This window comes from Rhipicephalus microplus, unplaced genomic scaffold (genome assembly GCF_043290135.1).
Source record: "Rhipicephalus microplus isolate Deutch F79 unplaced genomic scaffold, USDA_Rmic scaffold_52, whole genome shotgun sequence".
Taxonomy (NCBI): domain Eukaryota; kingdom Metazoa; phylum Arthropoda; class Arachnida; order Ixodida; family Ixodidae; genus Rhipicephalus; species Rhipicephalus microplus.
Window position 1 is genome coordinate 1,644,579 of NW_027464625.1, and position 24,256 is coordinate 1,668,834.

At 46.0% G+C, this 24,256-nt stretch overlaps 1 protein-coding gene across 1 annotated transcript in view; it reads right to left on the bottom strand.

Annotated features, from left to right (window-relative positions):
- The window catches only part of LOC142788282 (ras-specific guanine nucleotide-releasing factor 1-like), a 354,601-nt gene that overhangs the window by 129,967 nt on the left and 200,378 nt on the right, over nt 1-24,256 (bottom strand). The window lies entirely within an intron of this gene.

Genomic DNA, 24,256 nt, shown 5'->3' on the forward strand with positions numbered 1-24,256 from the left:
TTCTTCAGTTAAGCATATAGGCCGGAAAGCTATGCAGATGTATTCACATGGAATGAATATTGACCGCGATTCCCAGTTTATCAGGTGATAAAGTAAACTATAAATAAGTCGATGAGTATATGCTATCAATAACCAACGCACATTATTAAAAGCGCTCCTATCCTTTCAACTAAGGAAAAAGAAGCATAAAATGGCTATAGCAAAAAATAGTAGAAGGCAATAGCCATTATATAGACACTCTCAGGTGGATGCCGGCTCTTGCCGTTGGCATCGGTGCAAATCATGAGATATATATATATATATATATATATATATATATATATATATATATATATATATGCGCGCGCGATGGAACTTCCGTCCTTTTGCTTGTGAGTGTGATCGATGCGTTAGCCACTGACCCACGAAGGAGCACCTCCTTCAAAGTTGAAATGGCAAGCTATTTATATCTACCGCTTACCGCCGGTGCAGTCCATCTCGCGGGAACTTTCGTGTTTTCAGCATTACCAGCGAGATGGCGCAATGAGTGTGCGTCGCTGGATCGTCACGACGCGCAGCGCGCGCTCTCATCTCCCACGCGTACTTTGCCCAGCGTAAAAGGGAGGGGGGGGGGTGCTTACGGGTTAGCGCGCTTAACTCGCGGTGGGGAGGATCGTACGCCTTTGGCTTTCGCCGGAACAATTCTGTTGTAGTTAACAGGCACACAAAAGTCATTGTACTTGCTGCACAGTCTCCGTTTGCGGAAAGGGTGTGATTTTGAAAAACAGTGAAGTAACAACTGAGACACTTATACGCGTGAGCAAAGTGGGACACGTTTCGATATGCTCGCTATTCTTCATGTGACATTCCAATTCGTTTCTATCACATTCATTACTGAGCCTTGCGGCAAACCTGTGACGTTTTTTTTTATTTATGAAACTTGTTCCTACGTTTAAGAAGAAGAAAAATATTGTGGCTAAAGGCACGGAGGCTTTCATTTATAGCATAAAATATGCATAAAGGAAGGCGGTAAGGAAAGGTGGCGAGGCTTGATTTCATCACCGATATATTTGAAGTCTTTAATGGAGAGGGGATGAGATATACGTGATAAACAAGTCTACAAAATGAGTGTCTTTAACGTAACCGCGAGGTCGTTCTTGTAAGATCGTCACTGCGGAAGTTTTCCACTCACGCCGTAAAAGAAAAGCATGGCACGTCTTCAAAAAGTGAGAAAAACTAAAATAGAATAAAGGGCGGGAAAAAAAAGAAAAAAGAAATGTGACATGACTTGAGCGGTACGTCGGCTGGACTTCCTGTATGCAAAACCGCCAAGAGCCCACCGTAAATCCCGCCTCCGAAACAAAGAATGGTGGACTAGAATGAAATCGAATGAACAGGAAAAAAAAAAAGAACGCAGGGGAACCGTACTAAAAGGGGACTACGTCATAGCCAGTGACTATGCGCATTGCTGAATTCCCTTTTTTTTTCTTCACCGCAGAGCATGCACGAGAAACAAACGGCCGAGGAGATTTGAGACTCCGGCGAGGTAGAGATCAAGTCGGCGAACACCTTCTAGCCTGCCTCGCGGGCGGCTTTCCTGGAAGGCGGTTTCTGTCACGAGGCCGGGCACTTGGAGACGCCCACGCGAGCATCACGCAAAATAAACAAATAAAACAAGAAACACGGAACTTCGAAAAAAGGACTCGTAACGGAGAAAAAGAGTGAATAGCAGGAGCCCTATACGAAATAAACGAAAGTGAAGCCAGCAAAGCCAGAGGCGGGCGCGAGACGCAATACAGGCGGAGATGAAGAACACGGGGGTTCGTGGAGAGATGGGGATGGAGGGGGGAGGAGATCACGCTGAGCACAGGAAGCGGAAATGAGAGCCCACGTGATCGATGGGGCTTTGTTCGAGCGGTGCGGCATTCGGTGGTTGCGTCTGACCGGGGTCTGTTCGTCGACGTCCCGCACCGGTGGGCTCGGCCGATCTTCCCTATGCCATATGTAACGCGCCCCTCTCCAGCGAGCCGTACCCGCAGATGCTGCGTTGTTTCGTGATGCGGAGTCCGGCAGGAAACGCGGGAGAGATTTGACCGGATTGGCAAGCGTCCTGCGTTCGTCGCGCTCGGTGGGTTAGAGTTTCCTCGCGCGCCGATCCTCATCCTTCTTCGGAAGGCGCGAGGGCGCACTCGAGATTCGAACCGGGGGAGCAGGAGACGAAGCGACGATCGCTTGTCTGTTCTCTTCGAAAATCAGAATGGCGGAAGGCGGCGGGCAAAACAGACAAACCCGTATGCTCACGTACCGATCAAAACACGTTGAGGAAGCGCAAGAAAAACAAATAATGAGAAATCCGAAAGGAAAGATATAGAACTCGCAGATGTCATTTGTAACACTTGCTTGCTTACTCAGAGGGAAAAAAAGGAATCGAAGATGCGGTTTTGTAGGAGAAAAAGAAAACTCCAGACGTGCCTGATGTTTTGACTCGTGTGTTTCCGGAACTCTGCGTGGTTCGTGACTGGCAAGTAAATGAGCCACGAATGATAAAGTACGCGGTCCTGTTCATTTATGCCCCATACCTCTTGCAGTTAGTAATGAAAGCGCTGTTGCGTTTTCTCAAAGACACCGGCTTGTTTCATCGTTTGCGATGTGAAACTGTTACGCGTCGGCCCAGTCAGTGACCTTTTTTCTCCTCCTCTATAACTTTCCTTCCCCCTCTCCCCTTCTCCAGTGCGGGGCAGCCGATCGGGGCTCAGCCCTGGATAACCTCCCTGCCTTTCTCCTTATGCTATCTCTCTCTGCGTTTTGATAGCGGGTAGAAGGTTTCGCGAGGAGAGATTTTGCCTGGAAGGCCGAAAGGTGAGAATGCGTGAGAAATGACGCTAGAGCTACAAGAAGAGAATGAGGATGGACGGCGCCGCCCGACTGTTTCGCGTCCTTTTTTATTGTGGTTTAGCTTGCACTGCGCAAGTATCTCACTCCGGGAACTTTGAAGCGCAGTCGACGCTGCGGCTATTTTAAACTGTAGTTTGATCTCGGATGGCGCGGCTGAATACAACACGCAGCTGTCAGCTCAATAAGTGCAGCAATCATTCTCGAGCTCGGTTTATTGTCTCGCGTTTGGTTTCGCACGTTTTCGGTTTGCAGCACCATCGCTGGAGTCGCCAAATCATCACAGCGCACGTGCATCTGAGATATTGGGTAAAAAAAATAGTCTGCAATCTTTTTCTTGTCTTATTCACTATACGAATCGACGAAATTGCTATGCCGTCATATATCTCTTACTGGCTTCCCTTTGATACGTCACAGTTTCTAATCATAGACGCATAGAAGAAGTAGTAGTTGTGCGATATTTAATATGTTTACATGAAAAGTCGACAAACGGGCATTTTTCGTGTAGGTAGTCTGTGCATGCGCGCCGACATCGAGGGGGCGCGTGCCCGGCAAGCGCCATAGTGTTTGGTGGCCAAAACGTGACGACACGTGTGTGTCAAGTGACACCTGGTGCCGCAAACATGACACTGTTTTCCCGAAAGAGAGGCGCGAACGTAGGCCTCAGGAAGTGCCATACGGAGGGCAATTTCAGAGTCCAAGAGCCACCAGTTTTGATCTCGGTGATCTCCACTCAGGGGGCTGTTCGGACTAGGGAAAGGCCTATAAACTCGGAAATGATGTATGCATGCATATGGCATACGTAAACAATACTATATATGGCGTCAGGGGCTTGCCCGAGGTTAAAGACAGGTGTATCGCCCTGCCGCGGAGGTCTAGTGGCTAAGGTACTCGGCTGCTGACCCACAGGTCGCGGGTTCGATTCCCGGCTGCGGCGGCTGCATTTCCGATGGAGGCGGAAATGTTGCAGGCCCGTGTACACAGATTTGGGTGCACGTTAAAGAACCCCAGGTGGTCAAAATTTCCGGAGCCCTGCACTACGGCGTCTCTCATAATCAAATAGTGGTTTTGGGACGTTAAACCCCAAAAATCAATCAAATCAATCAATAAAGACAGGTGTATCGGTTGCAAGTTCCCTCTTGCGTGAAACTAACACGTAACGTCGATTTTCAAAATTCACAGAGCCAGCAGTTTCTTCGGCACAAGCTCGCGAGTGGACGCCTTCATATTGTGCATCCAGTCGCTAGCGCCATCGGTGGTGCACGCAATCAACAAAGTAGAGACCCACTGCCGTCCCGCTACGCACGATACTTTCCGCGCTGTTGCAATGCCAAAGAGACTCCGATCTCTGCCACCAGAGGCTGGGCAATGGTCCGGTATGGCGCGCCGAGCTCGACCGGAACCAGGGTGCAGCAGCTCTTTATCCGACGCTATACAATGCGACGGAATGGGAGAGGGCGCCGGGAAAAAAACTCTGGCCGTGCACGTCGCGAGGAGAGCGTGATCGGAATACCGAGCAGATGCTTGTTCCTTCGGGTGCACACACACGAGAGCCTCTTTCTTTTTTTTCCGCTTTTCTTGTTTAGCTACTACCCCGTGGTGGTCGGCTCTGCAAGCGCGCTTCGCAAGAAAACCCGCTCCAGCCATCGTCCTTCGATACGCTCTTTCTTTGCTTTATGCTAAGCGTCATTTTGTGTTTGCATTACCACCCCCCGTGTTTGCCTCATCGGCTGGCTCCCAGCAATGTTATTTCTAGCCTCCAGGGAACAAATGCACGTGGCGTGCATTCCATATTGCGCGTCTCAAGGTGCCCAAATGCGATTGCCGCAAGCAGGTAACGCGTAAGGCGAATGGAGCGAGCGGATGACATGCTAGGTATAGAAGAACTTTCGAAAGAGGAGGGAAAGTAGCAACGATACATGCGATGTTTTGGGAAGGAGGAGGGGCGCTGCTGTCGAATAAAACGCTGTCACCGTGACGGTGGTGTCGAGGGTGTGTAACTCTTAGCAGACAGGTAGAAATAGAATGCTGGTAATCTTTTTTCGCTCGATGCATTTAGATCACGTTTTTCGAGCGCGCCTCAGATGACATATCCAGACAGACACGTCGCTACGTGAAAGGAGTACATAAAATGCTGCTATACCACTCAACAACAATATCTCGCATCTTGTAATAAAATTAATCTGACGTTTAACTCGATGAATGCAATAATTGGCTGGTGCGCTCACGTGGGCCGCGCCACAAATGGATGGAAGGTGCGGGGAAAATCTGTAGAAGTTTCTGAGAATAATAGAAAACTGGTGAAACTTTTATCTACCCTGTGTTCCAGAGCAGATATAAGCTCTTTTTGTTCTTCTTGAAAGAGTATAATGTATCTTGGAGGTTTCTGAAGCCTATATTATTATTAGCAGTGCTGAAACACGTTACAGAAAGACAAGTGTTGATCTTTATCTGATTTGTGCATGTTTTTGCGGGCTTACTCTCAAAGGGCGTAAATACAGCACGCTGTTAAAAGGAACGGATTAAACAAGGTGTGTTGTGGGAAGCAATTTCATTGCGCAAAAACGCTGCATTGAAGGGAGTCGCCGCCATACAATTAATAGACGTCACTGCGCCAAGATGTATTATTATTGCTCGTACACTGAAAGCTCGCGGGTGCCTAGACCTGTCCCATGCAGCCTTCATCTTCTGTTTGATTGTACTGCTGCAGCGTTCGGTTCTCCCCTAATGATTTGCCCGCGCGCCTTTAGGCCGAATAAGAGGCAAAGATTTCTCGAGACTCGAGCATCTCGAATAAAAAAAAAAATAGAGAGAGAGATGGAAAGAAAGAAACAGATACGACGTACCATTGTACTTTTGAGGGTTTGGAACGTAAAAAAAAGATGCTTCCAAATTATCTGTAGTCTCAATACCTGCAAGAATTCCTTAGGACGCCATAAGTAGCACTCCGCATTCATGTTGCATTGCACTAGATGAACAATTAACTTGTGCAAAAAAGAGCGCCGTTAGAATTGATACTTACAAAAGCTGGATATTTTTTCATTTATACTGTTTCTCATTTCATATCTTTCGCGGGATTTACAAAATCTGAATATTCTCCACTTTATAGTGTTTCTCGTTGGACATCTTTAACGCAAACCCCATTTACAGCATCTCATATTTATTAAAATTCAAATAAAAATAAAGAAAAAAAAACTGCATAATATTCTACGTGAATTTTATCAATGAAACACGTGTATCTTAGGGTGACTCGAAGTCACAATAACGCACGTGTCACATCATTAAAATTATCTCGATTGCCCCGCCGCGGTGGTCTAGTGGCTAAGGTACTCGGCTGTTGACCGGCAGGTCGCGGGATCGAATCCCGGCTGCGGCGGCTGCATTTCCGATGGAGGCGGAAACGTTGTAGGCCCGTGTGTTCAGATTAGGGTGCACGTTGAATAACCCCAGGTGGTCGAAATTTCCGGAGCCCTCCACTACGGCGTCTCTGATAATCACATGGTGGTTTTGGGACGTTAAACCCCACATATCAAGATTATCTTCCACCTCGGTGGTACACCGTTACGGGGCTAGGCTGGTCGCGGGTTCGATTCCTGCCGCCGCGGTCGCATTTCGGCGTAGGGTAAAAAACGCCAGAGGCCCGTGTACTATGCAACGTCGAGGCACGTTCAAGGACACCAGATGGGCGAAATTTCTGAAGCCCTCCACTACGGTGTGCCACGTCATTGTTGTTTAGGCGCGCTAAACCACGAATATTGTTGTTGTTGTTCTCGATCACCGTTTTTTCACTGGCCCCCCAGATCTTAAAAGGGCATAGAAGAGCATAACACACTTGCGCACTCTTGTGTCATTTCTGAAACGTTGCAGTTCATTCGACGGAGAATGATTTTTTCTTCGCGAATAAGATAACTGCGACAAGCGAACGGCTGCGTGTATTCTTCAGTTTCTGCGAGAGCGCGCGATTGGGTTGGAATATGTTTAATAAACGGCGCGTTTCAGCCGTGTATGTGACTTCAGCGATCGACAACTTCGCGTGTCGTTGTTCCTTATGCTTGTATTCGGGCATTCAACTCCGTAGATGGTCAGGAAAGAATGAAGAAGAACAACAGAAAAGAAGGCAGGGTCGTTAAACAAGCACATGTCTGGTTTGCTACCCGGCCCTGGAGGAAGGAGAACACAGAGTATAAAAATAAAAGAGAGAAAGGAAAGAGAACAGAAAGAGACAAAAATTGGCTGATCCCACCTACAGTGGGAATCGATCATATGCGAAGCACGAATGAGGAAGGGTGATAGGTCACTTCAAAATCAGCATAGCGTTAAAAGCAGGAGGTAAATTATGCCGTACATGACTTTCATGTCATGATTATCATGCTTGGACGTTTCATTTACCTTCGTCATCTATTAGCGTCACCCGATACCAACTTCGGTATATATGAAGCCATAGAAACGGCCGCGAGCGTGCTATGAGCGTAGCATGTAGTCATGTTTTACATGAAGTCCATGTCTTGATTATCATGTTTGGATGTTTTATTTACCTTCGTCATCTATTAACGTCACCTGATACAAAGTTACTAAGGCCAACATACTAAGCCTTTCAAAACTTATAATATTGCAAGAATGAGTAACATTTCTGCATTTCCTCTCTTTCCTGTTTCCTCTTTTCCCTTCTGCCTATATATAATGTCTGTGGCATGCTCTGGGGTGGAAAGAATATCACTGTCGCAGAAAAAGCTAACCATAACTCAACTCTATAGCAAAATATGGACCAAAGAAAGCGAGAGAGGACGGAGAAGGAGATATTTCAAATGCCGCCGGTCCTCTCTTGTCCTACCACCGCGCCGCTACTCGCTGACAGCATTCACTTTTCGTTCGGGAGACGTCTTGCGACTCCAATTAGGGCCGCCCAGTCGAGCTGCGTTCCTTTTTACGTCTTCTTCGACAAGCCATCTTTCCACGAAGCTCCATGCGGTAATTTATTCTTTCTGTGTATATCTGTTTCCCCATGAAGTGCCGTTTTTTCTTTTAGTTATTTTCTGTACTCAATATCTCTTCTCAGTCTTTTCTGATTTTAATCCCATGCAGCCTCCTTATAGGTCGCCACTATCGATCTTTAGCTCCTAAGATCTATTGGATATGCGCGGCATCGTTAAACGCAAGTCCACAAAGATCGGGTCAAACTTAAGCTGTACCGTACGCCTAAAGACGACTATCGTTATTGCCTAAGATAGGTCTTGGTATGATATCGCAAGTTCGAACATTGAACCGATTTCAAGTGCATGGAACCTGACCTAGCGATATCATCTTTGCCACGTGTTAGACTTGTAGGACGCTTCGCAACACTCCGCGCTAAAGGTTAGTACTACAGTTTGTGTGGATCGATCAGGAGTGCGACCTACGAAATCCACGAGCATTGACACCATGTGACTACCTTCCCACCATATATTTCTTTATTAACGCGTCGTCTGCTTTGTCTTGAACGCACAGACAGCTGCGTCTTGTAGTGTCCACTGTTGCACTACATGAACGCGAAACTATATATAATTGCGTACCTATGTGTTCAGTCTGAGCCCCAGACATGCGTCAACTTTCCTACAAGTAGAAATACTTCGCAAGGAGTAACGGACGACTAGCCTTCTACGCGTAAGACGACGTGCTTTTAATAGATTTACATACTTAAGTCCTTCGAGCCTTGCGATAATCTTCTGGAACGTCGTAAAAGCTTGAATATAAAATTTGCTTGTGGGGCTTCGATTGCGCACGATATGAAAATGAAGACCTCGCCACTGGACAAGCTCAAAGCAAACATTGATTTTACGTTTCCTCCGAGTAGTACAATTTAAGGCTTATATATCTGCCAACTATAGGACTGATCAAAGCAAAGTGAACGATACAAAAAGGAAATAATTCCTACAATTCAAGAAATGGTACTCTAATGTCCACTCGCACTACCTTCAGAAGATCTAAAATATTCAGCCGTGTACAAGCCAGGGCCATAAAAAGGAAACTAGTGAACACGATAAAGCATGTCCGAGACCTGAATTTGTGCACGCTTTCACGACCGCTTTCCTGTCGATGACAGGGCAGCTTAGTAATAAATAATCCTAGCAGTCATTCGCTCAAATGAATGGAAGTGCAACGTGCGCGAAAAGAAGTGAAAGCCTGCGGTCTCAAAGAACCTCCCCGAGTCTTTGAATGACCTCGCGCTAATGGACCTTTCATTTTGGCCACTTGGCTCTCCGAACTAGGTTCAATTAAAAAAAAAGACATTACTTTAGAAAGTTCGTCGTATAGCCTTAGCTATATTCTTTGTGATCTCAAAATTTCGCGTGTACACGTGACGATGAAATCTGCCCCTCTCTTGACAGAAAACTGTTTGCCATATGTAACTCCTAAACACACGACACTATAGCATTGCTTTGGAGCGGGTTCACGTTACCACATGGTTTCTTTACTTAGCAAAAATTATTAACCGTTCTAATAAACACACCGTGCAATTGAATAATGTGAAGAGGGGTTTCGTCGTTAATTTGAGTAAGAGAAGAAATAAGACAAGCAATACCGCAAGTTGTGCAAAAATAGCATTAAAATATGAAATCAGACACCACGTACAGCTCATTTAGTGTGGCCTTTTTAATCATTTGTAACATGAGAACACAATTTCAAAGAAAACGTTAAGGCGTCGCTGCATATGTTATCTCAAAAGATGTTTGAATTCCCGTAACAGGTATGAAATAATCATTAGAAATGTGAAGACAATGAATGCAGGACAGAAACAACGCGTGTTCCAGTGGCTTTTATCGCTCGCTGAAGCCTGTCGTGTCTAAACAGACAACACAAAAAGAGAGAGAAGAATCAGATAAATAAAACAGAAAGGGCGCGGACATGCATGCGACATTCAGTAGCTTGCATTTTTCATTTAGTGTTATAAAGAGGACTTAGAAGCCTAACCAATATTCAGGTTTAACTAAACACTTTGTTTTAACACAAAAGTGTTTCATGCCGGGGTCAAGTACGGCTCCACTGACGTGTTTCCGCCACGGGTATGACAATGTAAAATATATGCTGATTGCAAAAAATACACACAAACGAGTACTAATGATTCTGTCGCGTGGCGTCGAACCAGTAACCTCGCGATTAGCAGCGCGTGGAGCTTACCACTATGCCCCGCGTTGTTGAGAATGATAACCGCAAGCCATTTATATTCGCCATACACCTTTTGGAGGTCCACAGAGCTCCAAAACTTTAGCACGGTTTTGTATCAGTAGTGAGTTGGCGTAACGGGCTCGCATTGGGCGCCCTCTAAAGGTAGTCTAAAGGTAGACCCTCTACGGAGTGCCGCCTCCATGGAGCGTGGTCTCGCCTACGCGCGTGGTTATCAGACTCGTAATTCGGGAGTAGTAGGTCATTTCGCTCGCTGCCGCGGCCGCGTTTATAAGAGGAGCGCGCCGTTGACACACAACTAAGAATTGTGACAGTTCCGCTTGTCCTGTGTATGCTTGTGCACTCGTTTCGTGCGTCTTTCGTTCTGTTTGAACAGCGCGCTTTGAGGGTCGAGCTGTGACATTTGTTAGTCCGTGATCATACTGTGTATGCTAATTTCATACGTGCTTTCTGCTTCAGGTGTGCGCTGCAAGTTTTGAGCACCTTACCGTTGTTCACGCGACTTTGCATTTTGTTGCTGTTGCTGAAAAAATGCACAATAAACGCTCAACTATTCCTGTGCAGGCACGTTTCACTTTCGTGTTATACCGATTATAAAGAAGAGGGGTGAGCAAGGTTTTTTTTTACCTTATGCCGTAAGGCCTACTGGCGCCTATAAAAAAGATTCAGCCTTAAGAATCTCGGATTGTTTAAATCAATGAACAGTAGCTCACCACAGCGTTTTACATGGTGCAACCATGAATTTCAGTGGAAATTCAGGGAAGTGTTTTTGCAGAACAGACACAATATTTAGACTTAGGTGCTATTTCTCAAAATTTCTTCCCTTTTTTGATTTATAATTTTTTCGAACTTTGTACTTTGCGGCCGTAAAACTGTTTCGCCGCATGTAGTGTGTTAATAATTCGTGAAGCTATGCTAAATTTTCTCCAACTCTGACCAAGTCATGTCGGAGCCTCTGAGCGTAAATAGATTTAGCCGCAGCAGATACATTGAAATGGCGAACTGTAGACTCAGCCGCTTTTTCTCACGCAATCGGTGCCGTCTGCGACTTGCGATGGTCACGCGTCGGGTGTCGGAGCGATCACGCGAAGGTGTGCTTCCCCAGATTCGGCAGCTGTGATGGCTCTTCGCGTTCGCCTGCAAAATAAGTTTCTCTCTTTCACATGTTGCACCTGGACTCTCTGAAATTCGCTGACAATATATATACGCACCAATCACCGTCGCAGTTACACTCACTGTGATAAAAAATGAAGGCTTCGACGGTTCTTGTTCTGGGGATCCTTGTCCTCACGGTGTTAGCCTGTTGTCATGCCGAAGGTAAGCATCATTGCAAAATCCTCTATCCGTAGCCAGTGTCGCTGAAAGTCGTCGCGTAATTATAAAGGTGTAGATTTGAGAGATGTTCTAAGTCATGCGCTGTTTAGCAAATTACAGAGGTTGATTGACGGCACCCTTGCGGCAGAACGGCACGGTTCAGGGTCAACATCGCTCACAAATTTCGCGTTAGAGCGACCAAGTGTAAATTTATAATGTTTCTCGCTATCGCACTTGGAATGTCTTAAAAAAAAACGAAATAACTCTGAGCTGCGCACGTCAGCACTTCAGTGATGACGCCTTGCACTTGACCTACCGCTAAGCGCCGTGACTACTTTGTATCACTTCACTTGCATGTATACTTGTTGGTCACGCAAACGCAATAATGTTCTATAGCAGTGCAAAACAAGAAGCCGGCTTGGCGGATTTCATTGTCTTGCTTTAATCTAGTGCTACTATGTCAGTGCAGAGATTATGATCAAGTTTTCACGCTGCGCCTTTTTACCGTCAGCTATAGATGACCAACACAAGCATGGCCATCTCAAGCAGCACCTTGCTAGACAACGCCGATCTGAGGAGGATGACCCCAGCGCCAAGGGTCGCAAGATAGCATCGGAGATGTCCGGTGGAAAAGCGGGTGGAAAGGGTAAAGGCAAAGGCAAAGGAAAAGGAAAAGGAAAGGAAGAAAAGTGAGGAATAGCAAACCACTCATACGGCCAGACAAAGCTACCGAAGGCCACAAGCACCACCCACCCATTGTTTTTTTTAATCTAGGTAAAGCGTCAATAAATACAGCATAAACATGTAAACATGAATTCCACGTCTGGTGATTTATTGAGACTATCTTCACGCGCATTTGTTTTTAACGGGAAAAGAATATCGTCGATCGAAACTGGCTGCTTCGGCTCATCGTCAATTACAGTGGTATCGTCTAAAAAATATTGTGAAGTCGTACACTTGATGTGTTCTGTGGGGAAAGCAATAAAAAATGATTAGCAAGAACACTTTTTGTTATGTGTTATGCCTAGCTGCTCTTTTACGCATTTTGGTTCCTTTTCATTGGTGTGATATTTAGGTATCCTGTTATCTGCGAAATGAAATCCGCTGCTACACGTTTTTTTTTTTTTTTGCCAACGTCTCCTAAACACCATATAACAATAAAAATATCATGGCGAACTCAACATTACTTACTACCCACGTAATGACAATAGCGACCTCTTCACTGAAACGAGCCTGTTGAGGTAATATCATCCCCCCCTCCCTTTCTCTTCCAAACGTACCTATAGTGCGCCGTGTTCATTCACGTATATAGTAATTGTATTTGAGTGTTTTGTGCATGGCATCTCTGAACGTAATTAGGGCCTGACATGTATACGTTACGAGAATGCTTAGCTGATTTGGCACAGCATCATAAGGTCCATGGTAATGTAGAAGGCCCAGTACTTTGCTTGGGAAGCAGCCATTATATGAGGGCATGTTTTGGGAGAAACTCGTAGTCTGTTGTCACCAATCATACTTGAGAACGTTGTAGACGGAACATATTTGTACGGCACTTATCCACAGCTGCAAAAACAAAAGTGCGATTCCTAATTATGACGTCGTCATTTGCCCCAAATGGCCGGGTTTTTTTTTCACGTGATGCTGGGATGGCCTGCATCTCTCACTTCATTTCATTTATTGCATCCTTAAAGGCCCGAGGGCATTACATAAGGGGGGGGGGCAAAAAATACGCTGTGAGTGTGTATAATTCAAGTTGAACAAATTATTATAAACAGTACAGTTCTAATATGGTAGTTTGGTCAAAAATGACAACAAAAATGAATCAAATAACACACAAAAGAAACGCTTTGGCTGGGATTTAGAGTACAAACAACTAGGCACAAGCAAATTATACATAATGTACGTTGGTAGAATATATATACAGCCACGGGTTAATGGGTGGAATAAAGTGGGATTCCAATTTTGCGCGGAATGATGTGCGGTCAGGTGTGGCAACAATGGTGTCGGGAAGGTGATTCCAAAGTGTTATTGCTTGGGGGAAAAAGGAGTCGTTCATTGCGGATGTACGGCCGTTGATTCGTGCAATGGGGTTTGAATGGTTAATGCGGGAAGAAGTTCAGTTTGGGGGCTGTAAAAGTTCATGTCTAGATTGGGGTCGGAAAAAGAAACTGTGGAGGAGGCATAGGCGCGAGATGAGGCGGCGCGACGCGAGTGATGGCAGTTCAATTGATTGTTTTAGGGCGGTGACGCTGACTGCCGCTTACTATGTAAATAACTACGGTTTTCAACCCAACACCCGTCCCGTGTTTCATGTTGGCTTGCCGCACAATTCCCACAATGTCAGACGTTTACAGACTTGTGCTTTTACATGTATATAAGCAATTTTCGCTAACGCGTATGACAAATTTGCACTAATTTCTTCGCATCTGCTTTCATGTACATACGTTTTAAAGCCATTGCGAGCGTGTGAGCAAAGACTGCGCAAAGACTGCGCAAAGACTGCGTTCGGTGTTCTCGACTATAAGACTACATTCAAACGCGGTTGTACAATCGCCAAGCTCAAATGTCGTAAGCAATTCCACACTCCCGCAGGGTCAGGGCTTTATCGTTAAGGCATCGTTTTCGCCCAGTGATGTTTTTTGCGTACCCTCACGACGTGTCTTCTCCACTATGCAGATAGGATCTCGACCGAGTTCCAATTTGCATCACTAAGATGCTGCCACTCTAGTGAAGGAGGGTGAGGAGGGAAGGAAGGAGGGACAGAGAGGTTAGCAATACCAGCTGGCTACCTTGTACAGTGAAGATGCCAATAATGCAAGAGAGCCATTCGAAAAAAGCAGGCAACGCATTGCGTTGACACCACCTATACATATACAAGCGAGACAAGTTATCACGATGTTTCTTCGATAGGCGTCTCGCTGACGCCCTGGGCATCTTCTATATTCCACGTGATAACTATCTCGCATCCGACGCACTCTGTCACCATTATCGTTTCACGGAACGGATCGCAAAAACGGCAGAAAGAATACGTTGGATCCGCACTTTTCACAGGCGCAATAACACATGCTCGTCTGCATTGGGGACGTCGCCTTCGCTCTCCGAAGACGTTCATCATGGCGCACCACCGCACGCCTGTTTTTGGACCGATCAATAGAGGAAAAAAATGTGGTGAACTCCACGTCGTGGCAGGCTAGTTACACCACGCGAACATTGCTGGGGCACGAGAGGGACACATGCGCGGCTAGTCTAGCAGGACGCTCCTTGTTCAATGTTTCATAAATACGAGCCCGTGCCGAGGCACTTACGAACGCTTCGCGCACGCTGGTCATGGTGATCGGAGTGCGCGACCCAGTGGATGTAATATTTAGCGCGCGCGGGGGTCTCTAGACGCTAAACCTCGGAGTGCGGGCATTTGCTCCTTCTCCCCGGGGCCAGGTAGAGTGCTGACCGCTGCTGCCGAACAGGAATAGCGAGTGCATATTGAAGTCGCGTAGATGAGCCGTAGTGGGCAGATGCATCCTGGTAACGGCACCCTGTTGACGCGAACGCTGATGCACTGGCGAGCGAGTGCGTTCCGAGTTTGCCTCCGTTAGAAGTGTTCTTACTCGGTATTTATTAAAGCTGAGAAAGCCAGATCGTCTAAAGAGGGGCCTCTTTCTGAGGAAAGTGTACAAGAAGAAGTACACTCTCCCATGAAGACAGCGGAGTAATAGCTGGTTAAGGTGTTTAGGCGCGCTTAGCAAAGTAGATTGTACGTACGAAGTAAGCAGTAATGGGGGTAGTTGAACAGGCAACAGAGAACCATTCACGAATGTGTGTGACGGGAACCTCATTCAGGCACAAATGAAGTTGTACAGAATTCAAAGTTCGACGTCTATGCTTATTTCGCCACACAGGACGTGGTGTAGTTTGGTTAAGTCAATATACAGGTCGCATACCGAGTGGGCCAGTTCATCGAGTAGACAGAAATAACGTATGGTCAATGAACCCGTCTTTCCACTTGAAAAGATGAACGGCTAGCAAGGCCATGTGGTTTTTTACTGTAACATTTTTTCAAACAGTGACCAGTGATCTAGAAAGTCATTAGGTCATCTTGCCGGTATCTAGAGTCGTCCAACTTTCGTGAAGCAGTTCTGTATATATTACTACCAATAAGTATCGGCACGGGAGAATAGTATATGTGAGGAGATCTTTCAATACCAGGCGAGGGGAGTGGAGGGGGAGGGGGGTATGACGAACTTATTATTGTTTTTCCTGTCGACCTGTCATGGCGGTCTAGTGGTTATGGTGTTTCACTGTTGACCCGCAGGTCATGGGATCCAACCTCGGCTGTAACGGCAGCGTTTTCAATAGGAGCGAAATGCTCTATGCCCACGTGTTTAGATTTAAGCACACGTTAAAGAATCCCAGGTGGTCGAAATTTCCGGAGTTTTCCACTAAGGCGTCTCTCCTAGTCATATCGTGGCTTTGGGAAGCTGAATCCATATATTATCAGTTTATACATTCTGTCAGAACACTTCTACACTTATACTTCGAATGTGCAAGACTTTACATGTAAAATTCTCTCGCTCGTTTTGCGGTGCTTCTGTACAGTTCTCACTGGCTTAACAATTAAAGAAGATAAAGCCTGCATTATAATGGCAAAGTAACAGCTATCGCTCTGATAATTGATGACGCACGTTAGACGCCCCCCTTCACTTCTCTCTTAAAGGTGCACCAGAGCTACTCCGCATAGACCCAAGCTCCGGTGTCTCTATAGCCGGCTGTCCTTCGAGAAAAGAAAACAAAAGAACCCAGAAAAGATGGCGGAGGAAAAATACGAAAGATTTCGTTCCTGTTATGACCGGGATATTCTGCGTCGCTGGCCCGCGCCTTTTGCAGCACAAAACAGAAAACAGAGGAGCCACGAATGAACAAAAGACATTCAGATGGAGCGGCGGAGAAGGCATCGCCGGTATAGCGCCACGGGGCGTCAATACCTTAGCGCGGCGAGGCTGGCAGTCCGCTCGCGGCGAAACCATTTCTGGTCGGAATCTCCCGCTTAGCAGCATTGGTCTGCTTCGTCTCGGCTTCATTCCCACCACCATCTTTTCCTTCTTTTTTTTCCCACTTCGTCAGCTGCACGTCTTTCGGTGTTGATCCGGTGCGTGCGCTGCAGCGTATATTGATTCCGTGCGTGGCTTGCGGAGAGGCCAGGTTGACCCACATTGGCCCCTCTCGGAGACCTGCGTGTCTGGAAACTGAACGCGAGGGACGTGAAAGTGTAGAACAAAGGCAATGGCAAGAGTTTGCAGCAGCCCGCTGGCGCGCGCGGTTAGTTGTTGTTGACCGCGCGGTTGCATTTTATAATTATGAGTCAGGTGTTTTAGCAGGACTCGGGCAGAAAGTCTTTCGACGTATCTGTTTCTATTGTTGCGCTCTTTTCTACGAAAGTCAAAGGAACGGTCATCTCGATCTGCGCATGTGAATGTACTGTAATTCCAGCTGCACACTGTGACGTCCTCCTTGAAACTTCAAGCGGATAATTATGATTGAGTCACAAAGTTGCCGCTCGTGATTAAATACATGCCGCTGGATCTCACTATATAGAGACACGCATTATGAGGAAAAAAAGAAAAAAACAGGATTTCATCTTTGTTGCTGCCCACACGACTTTCACTTATGTGACTCTCTTTACAAGTTTACTCTTTTCACAAGTTAGTTAGTTCTCTTTTGGAGAATCGTGGGATGCACTGTTCTTCAGAAGAGAGTTAACGTGTCTGTTTATAGCAGGCAAGTAGGCAAATAACTTTATTTTGATCCTGAGACAACACTCGCTCCCCTTTCTGGGGGAGACATCGGCGGGACGCATCTACGACGGATGCGGGAGATGCATCTCCTCGGCCACGTAATAGGGCTTTTGGATAGCCCATGGATAGCCTGAATACTTTTAGAACTAGTCACAAATGATACGTGAGTTATGTGTCAGGCAAAATTAGAAAGTACTTCTTATTTTCCTCGAGTGTTGTGTAGCTGTAGCACCTTACAGGCAGAAGAATGAACGGCACGTTATTGCTATACAAAAGCGTCAATACCAGGTACTAGGAAGTAAACATCACGGGCATAGCAAGCTGTAAATATTCATGACACCCCCGAGACGAGTGCGCAGGGAGAAATTTGGCACGTACTCTCATTCTGCATTTTCCTTTCCAGTTTCTCTTTCTCCATCGCACTGAATAGTTAATCGGGCTCTATTTTCTGTAGTGTTCCCACCTTCAGTTTTCCCTTTTCAGCATCGCTTGCAGGTACAAGTTCCTGCGTATAAAAGTGTGCAGGTAGGTACGAAGAAGTTTTCAAGAAATAGGGAAGGCAGGGAGGTTCACCTGCTACTAACAACTGAATACGTTTTTAAAAAAAGTTAGCACTAATAGGTAGGCCAACTGCACCAACGATACCACTGTCTTTACGCACGAGACTTGACAATGACATTCATAACGACGCCATGCTGTTAGTTTCTTGTTTTTTTCTTCCCTCAAAACTACAAATTTCGCTTAGCATGGATCATTTGTGTACCCCATAACACGCCACTCCTCGCGAGATAAAAGTGCCGTGTCTTTCCAAAGGCGTTCACGTTAGCTAGTGCTTCCTAACGCTGCGCTGTTGGTCATTGCATACACACATTATTATGTAATTGTTTTTTTTGCTGCTATGAGTGTCCTATATTCATTGCTCGTACGTGCGCGATGTGTTGCTGCACTTCACCACGAGACTTGAGGCCCCCACAAATTGCTTGCACGATGGGCTACAACAGAGGCGGGGTAAATTTATGCCCATTAGGGCACCCGTGAAAAAAAGAAAAAGAAACAACGCAATGAGCTTAGCAGAACAAGTAATGCCAGTTCCATTAGCCTCTCGCTCTATGAATAAAAGAACCCATGCTCAGTAAATCAAGCAAATTGCGCTCACACTATCTCCCTCTGTATAACCCTTGTTTCGTCTGCGGGAAATGCGTTGTTACTGTGCGTCTCTACTTTTACTTGCTTTTTAGTCTACCGGAACAAGCTGGAATATAAAATTTTCTCTCGTCGCTAGGATGACCTGGCTTCACTACAACTGCCTACATAAAGCAATAATGCTGACGAAATCTAATAAAGAAATGCTGTGGTAGACTCGTGAAAGACGCTCATCCCGAGGAAATATGGGCGCCGAGAAATGCCCTCCTAGCTTGCCTTTTTTATTTCTAACTAGCGTCGTTCGTTGCCGCCATTCTTTACCGCTGCTACAGTGCGGTTACGAAATCAAAGTAATCTTTAGATATTTATATGTAATTATTGTCATCAGAAGAAGTAGGTTTTCTGCTAGGAAGTAGTATATGTGATGTTAGCGTAAGCACTCTCGTCATGGCAGTAACCAGATGATATTCGACCGTGACTTGACCGAACGGTGCCAGTCTCGTGTGGAACAGCACTTGGCTAAATTTGCTGGTTATTGATTAGTTGCTCGAGAAGCAGCTATTCCGAACATGACCAAACAAGAAGCCAAGGAAATACGACAAGCACGAGTGCTAATGTCGGACATCTCACTATTGCACTGTTCAAGGGGACATTATCTTGACATCTTCACTTGTCGTGGACAGGCATTGGAAATTACAGTTGCAAACATGATAATCTTTCAATATGAAAGTTTCTGGCTCAATTTTTTATTATGTATGGTTTAGCAGATGTCAGTGCTTTTGTGTATGGCCGGCTAATCATTTGCACTCAAGTGAAGAGGAGATTTTCCTTTCACAAAAAGGGGAAGCCGGGTCTAAAAGCTGGAGTGCCCGAAAAAGGCCTCGGCTCCCTTGTATAACCTGACATCAACAAAGTCAAACAAATGATTGCAAAGTTGGCTGCATTTGCCAGTGATATGATATGTGAAACTCGCCACAATGAAAAGAAGAAATTGACCAATCCCACACCTTTTGGGGATCGGTTTCACTTGAAGCAGCTGACCAGTGGTTGTCATTGCTGTATTTTTTCGTCTTTGAGCAAAGTAGTTGTAGGAGGATCAACTTTTTTTAAGTGTAGTAGTTGTGTGCGCATCGTAGACTTACCCGGAACGTTGACCACACCGACGTTTCAAGGGTAACTTATGCTCTGACATATCATCAGGACTCACGTTTGAGCACATGTGTCAGTATTGTAGAAACTAAGTGCGCATTAGGGTGCGATGACGTGAATATCACACGCCACTTTGTCTAGCGTGTTCCGTCGGGGTCGAGCAGCACTTGAATAGAGCTTGCTGAATCATATGTATACAAATGGAATGTTCATCGAATGTCGAGTTTTATTATTTACATTGGTCGGGTCAACACTGCTGATGTCTGCTTTTTTTAAAGGCCAACTCTGGCGATTTATCGACCATGTCAAGGTAATGGTGTTTCTATGTTGCTGAGGCACTCTCGTCACGAGCTCGTTAGCTAAAATACTCAAAAAGTAAATTTTAATAAGCAAAAAGGTGCAATACCGAAACCCAACCGAGCGTTCCGTCTGCGTGTGACGTACTAGAACCGGGTGCCGTATACTGTTCCTGCCGGCGTGGAGTATAAAAACTGTGAAAGCCAGACTAGCTAAGTGCTGGCCAAACACCACAGAGGAACGAAGAAAGCTTTCCCGTGCTATACCCGTCCCAAACACCGCCGCAGTTACCTTGTGGCCAGCACAATAAACGCTGTAGCGGCCAAAGTAGCGATGCCATCGGCTGGGTCACTTCCGTTGATATGCCAAACATGACGTGATGCAGACAGTGTTGCTAATATTTCTGGCAAGCAAGGTGAGCTTTTCGAGGTAATCTTTAAAATTCATTTGCAAACAATCAGCGCATCTATCAAGCCTGTAATTTTGCATAAATGACGGAAACGTGCAAAGGAACGTACCCAGCGAATTTCATGGCGATCCATTGACCTCGAAAAATCGCCGTAGTTGGCCTTTAACGCCCTCGCATTCAAACGACCAATGTCTGCTCTCGCTGTTCCTGGATAGATGTATATTGCCAATCGCATGGGGTGTATACTGCGTCTCAAGGTATTCGGTATACGGGTACAGACTAATGGACAGGCTGACGCATGGACGGACAGACGGACGGACAGACTAAATACTTCGTATTACAGAAATATACGTAAACATGGAGCCACATAGAGTTCATGTGTGTTAGTTCCCACATTAACACGAAAAAAAATGCAAATTGAAGTTCCACCACATATCACTATCACGCATCCAAAGCTTACACGAACACCACATATGATGTAAATGACGATGCATGACGTCCAGTCACCTAATAGCTCTGAAATTAGCAAAGTTCCGTCGTAAGGACACAGAACGAGTTCGCACTTGAAGCAACAGTGTGCATTTACCTCTGCTTCTATGAATATCGAAATGAATCTTTGAACAATCGGGTGCTAAGTTGAGGTTGATATATCTGCTTATACCTCATATATACTTCTCGTTGATTAGGGCAAACTAGGCGGACTGATGGATGTAGCATAGAAGTTTCTCAAGCAGCCGATTGCATAATAACTAGGCGGCCTGCACGACGTATCCTCCTACATGAAAACCGGATGTGATATAACATGTACTTACGTGAGTGTCATGCGTGTAATGTACTACGCCGTACCACCAAATGGCTTTTACCGCACCCCTAACTAGTTAAAAATCCTCTATCCCTATCTTGTTTATGACACTTCTGTGACTCACGGTTAAAAACTGAGCGGCACTCCTCATGAATATTAGGCGCGCCTTACAATGCATCGTCCTCAAGTTCAAGTGATACAGTGTGCTAGCGCTCATCAGAATGTACTTTGTTGATCCCTTGCCTCGACTTAGAATGTTGTGTGCTATGCTACAACCTCGGTATACCGCTGCGTCTCTTGATCTCCTAAGTGCTGTTAATCCGACTTATCCGGCCTAGTGAGCTCTTACATGAAACAGCCCTTCTTGAGACTGAGTAGTGGGCATTTACTGCACTTCCAGGTTGCAACAAACAAACTACGTATCGCCGGTCTCAAGAGGCCGAAGCGGAGGTCATGAAGTGATCCGCCTCAGACGCTTGGATCGTCATGATCGACTCAATATCGCAGTCCAAGCAGTCACCGTCTTCTTCTAAGACCCTCCCATTAGCCCTAGAGCACAACCGGTACGTGAATCATTCTAACCCACTCGGGTGCACGCGTTGGCTAATGGAGCGTCACAGGTTATGATAGCCATGCTGTCCTAAATTTAATCTTGTTTCGTGCTGCCATGTTGTATGGCCGCTTGGACTGCGCTGTTTTTTACAGCTGTGTTACAGTGTAGCTATTTCTGCCTGTTCTCGTAAACAGAAAATAGCCGTCGTATTTTCGTTCATTAAGCCAGAAATTCAGCCACAATTTAGCGACATGTTAGGTTTGTTTCGCGAACGACAGCTGTAGAACAACATCATTGCCACCGCCACCAGAGGCATCATATTCTTGATACTGAATATATGGTTTAATATATGATGCAGCGGCTGATAACTCAACCATGCCTCGAAGACATTTCTTGTGAAAAACGAGTGGATAAAACCAGATCAATTTGAGGACGTGTTAGGACAAATAAATTATTGGTTCAGACCGTGAGTTTGATGAAGACGACGAAGGTTTTAAATGAGCATCCGCCATATATTGTGCAATACATCAATCGTTCCGTAGGTGAAGCAAAGACTTGAAAAGAAAAGGAAAATATCATTGCTGAAAATATTACGATGTAAGTTAACGTAACGGTACAATGTAATGCTACTTTTTAGACGAACGTCAACCATACTTAATGTACTGGCTACCTCCCCTGAGGTACTCCATAATAACTTATAACTTGAGGTACTCCATAATAATTTGGTTCCGTTCATGTCATATAGCTGCTGTAAAGTACAGACGAAATCACAACAGGAACTGAAACGTGGCCTATAGCTGGTAGAGATATGCGCTCTCCGGGCGCGAAGAGCCAACTCAGAGGATTTGGCTCTTCCCTCTTTGCCTTTGGTGTTCATCTGCCTCTAAGACACTACAATGATTCCCCGAGATCTGCTGACGCTGCGCCATATGATGAGATACATGTGCTCAAGACTCTTAGCCACAAAAAGAATAGTCCCACCGTGGTGGTCTGGTGGCTAAAGTATCGACTGCTGACCCGCAGGTCGCGGGTTTCAATTTCGACTGCGACGGCTGCATTTTCGATGGAGGCGGACATGCTGTTAAGCGTATGTGCTCAGATTTGGGTGCACGTTAACGAACCCCATGTGGTCGAAATTTCCGGAGCCCTCCACCACGGCGTCTCTCATAATCACACGGTGGTTTGGGGACGTTACACCCCACAAATCAATCTATAACAAGAAGAATAAGTTCGATCTCGCATGATGACGCGCATTCACATACGCGCTCGCTAGCGCACAAGGCAGCACGAGCACAAACTCACAAACATGCCGAGGGCGGGCTGTCGTTCTGTGACGCGCATGTCCTGGGCGCCCATATTTGCGATTCCGCCAGCAGACTTATTCATACCGTGAGCGTCGCACAGCAGCGGTCGTCTTTTCCCGCCGTCTCAGCGCTTATAAAACGCTCCCTCAAAAGCCTCCATCATCGGCAACCCTCGCTCCGAGGAGGGGCGGTGCACGCTCGTCGACTAAAATCCAAAATACAAACGCCCAAAAGCGATGACGCCCGCAAGGCGATCCGACGCTTCGGCAGCAGCCAGTAATGCCTAATTTCAACAACGCTCCCCGAGAAGATTGCGGCGGCTTCTGCGGTGTTTGCGTGCGAAACCGCATGTCGAAGCAGCAGCGACGATGTAGGGAAATGTGGGCCAGGCGGGGTTCTCGGCTAGGTAGATCGGCGCGCTTGTTGCTTCCTTCGTTAACGAAGCAGCCAAAGAAGAAGAGAGAAAAGGGCGGGATAAGAGCAAGACTCGAAAGGCGTTCCTCGCTGAATAATAGACGGGCGAGCGCAAACACGGGGAAGGACCGAAAAAACGCTGATCTCTGTCGTTCGGTTGTGCAGGAGGTTGGAATACGGGGCACCGAGTCGGTTCACTTTGGCGAGCCACGGAGACAGGCACTACGACGCGCACGTTGGAAAATTGTACGAGGGGATGAAATAAAGGGAAAAGAAAGGAGAAAACACCGTTGAGCGTGCATCCTATATGGGCCCTGTCTGGACGGTAAGCTTGCAGTTCTTACTGGAAGTGCAGATGGAGCCGGCTTTGGCGCCAGGGAGAATACGAACATGGAACCGAACTAAACATGAAAAAAAAATGCTTCCAGTTCAAGTATATCGCATTGGCTGTGTGATGCATCAGTGATGCAGCAGCGTGCATCACTGATGCTCTTCTCTTCTTTATAGTATACGTAAGTCATCTACAGAGAAAAGCTATGCTACTATAATAAATATTGTAATTTTCATTTGCTTTTGTTTTGCATAACGATTATCGAGTGCTGGATCATTCAGATACTAACACCTTGTAGTCGAAACTTTACAAACCTCATATCCTCAAAATCTAAATACTGAATATATAGCTGTAAGCCCCTACATACAACGCACTCTCAAACTGGTCTCTTTCGCGGTGGCTGATGCTGGGGATTTATCGTCTTTTTCATCGCACGCTTATAGTCAACACACCGCTTTTGCACATCACTTTATGAACTTGAGCCAGACATGCATATTAGATTACCGCCAACCATGAAAAGGTGTAGTTCAAGCTTACTCCACTTGTTACGAATAGCTGTGACGTTCACTCGTCGTTACGTGTCCATCGTCGGCCGTGCAGACAGTCCCAAATGTGAGGCGTGTGGTGCCCCTGAGACAAGGGAACATATTAATGCGGGGTAGCAGCTATGACTATCGTGTGGTATGTGAAGTGAAGGACGACGACGTGCTGCTGTTTGG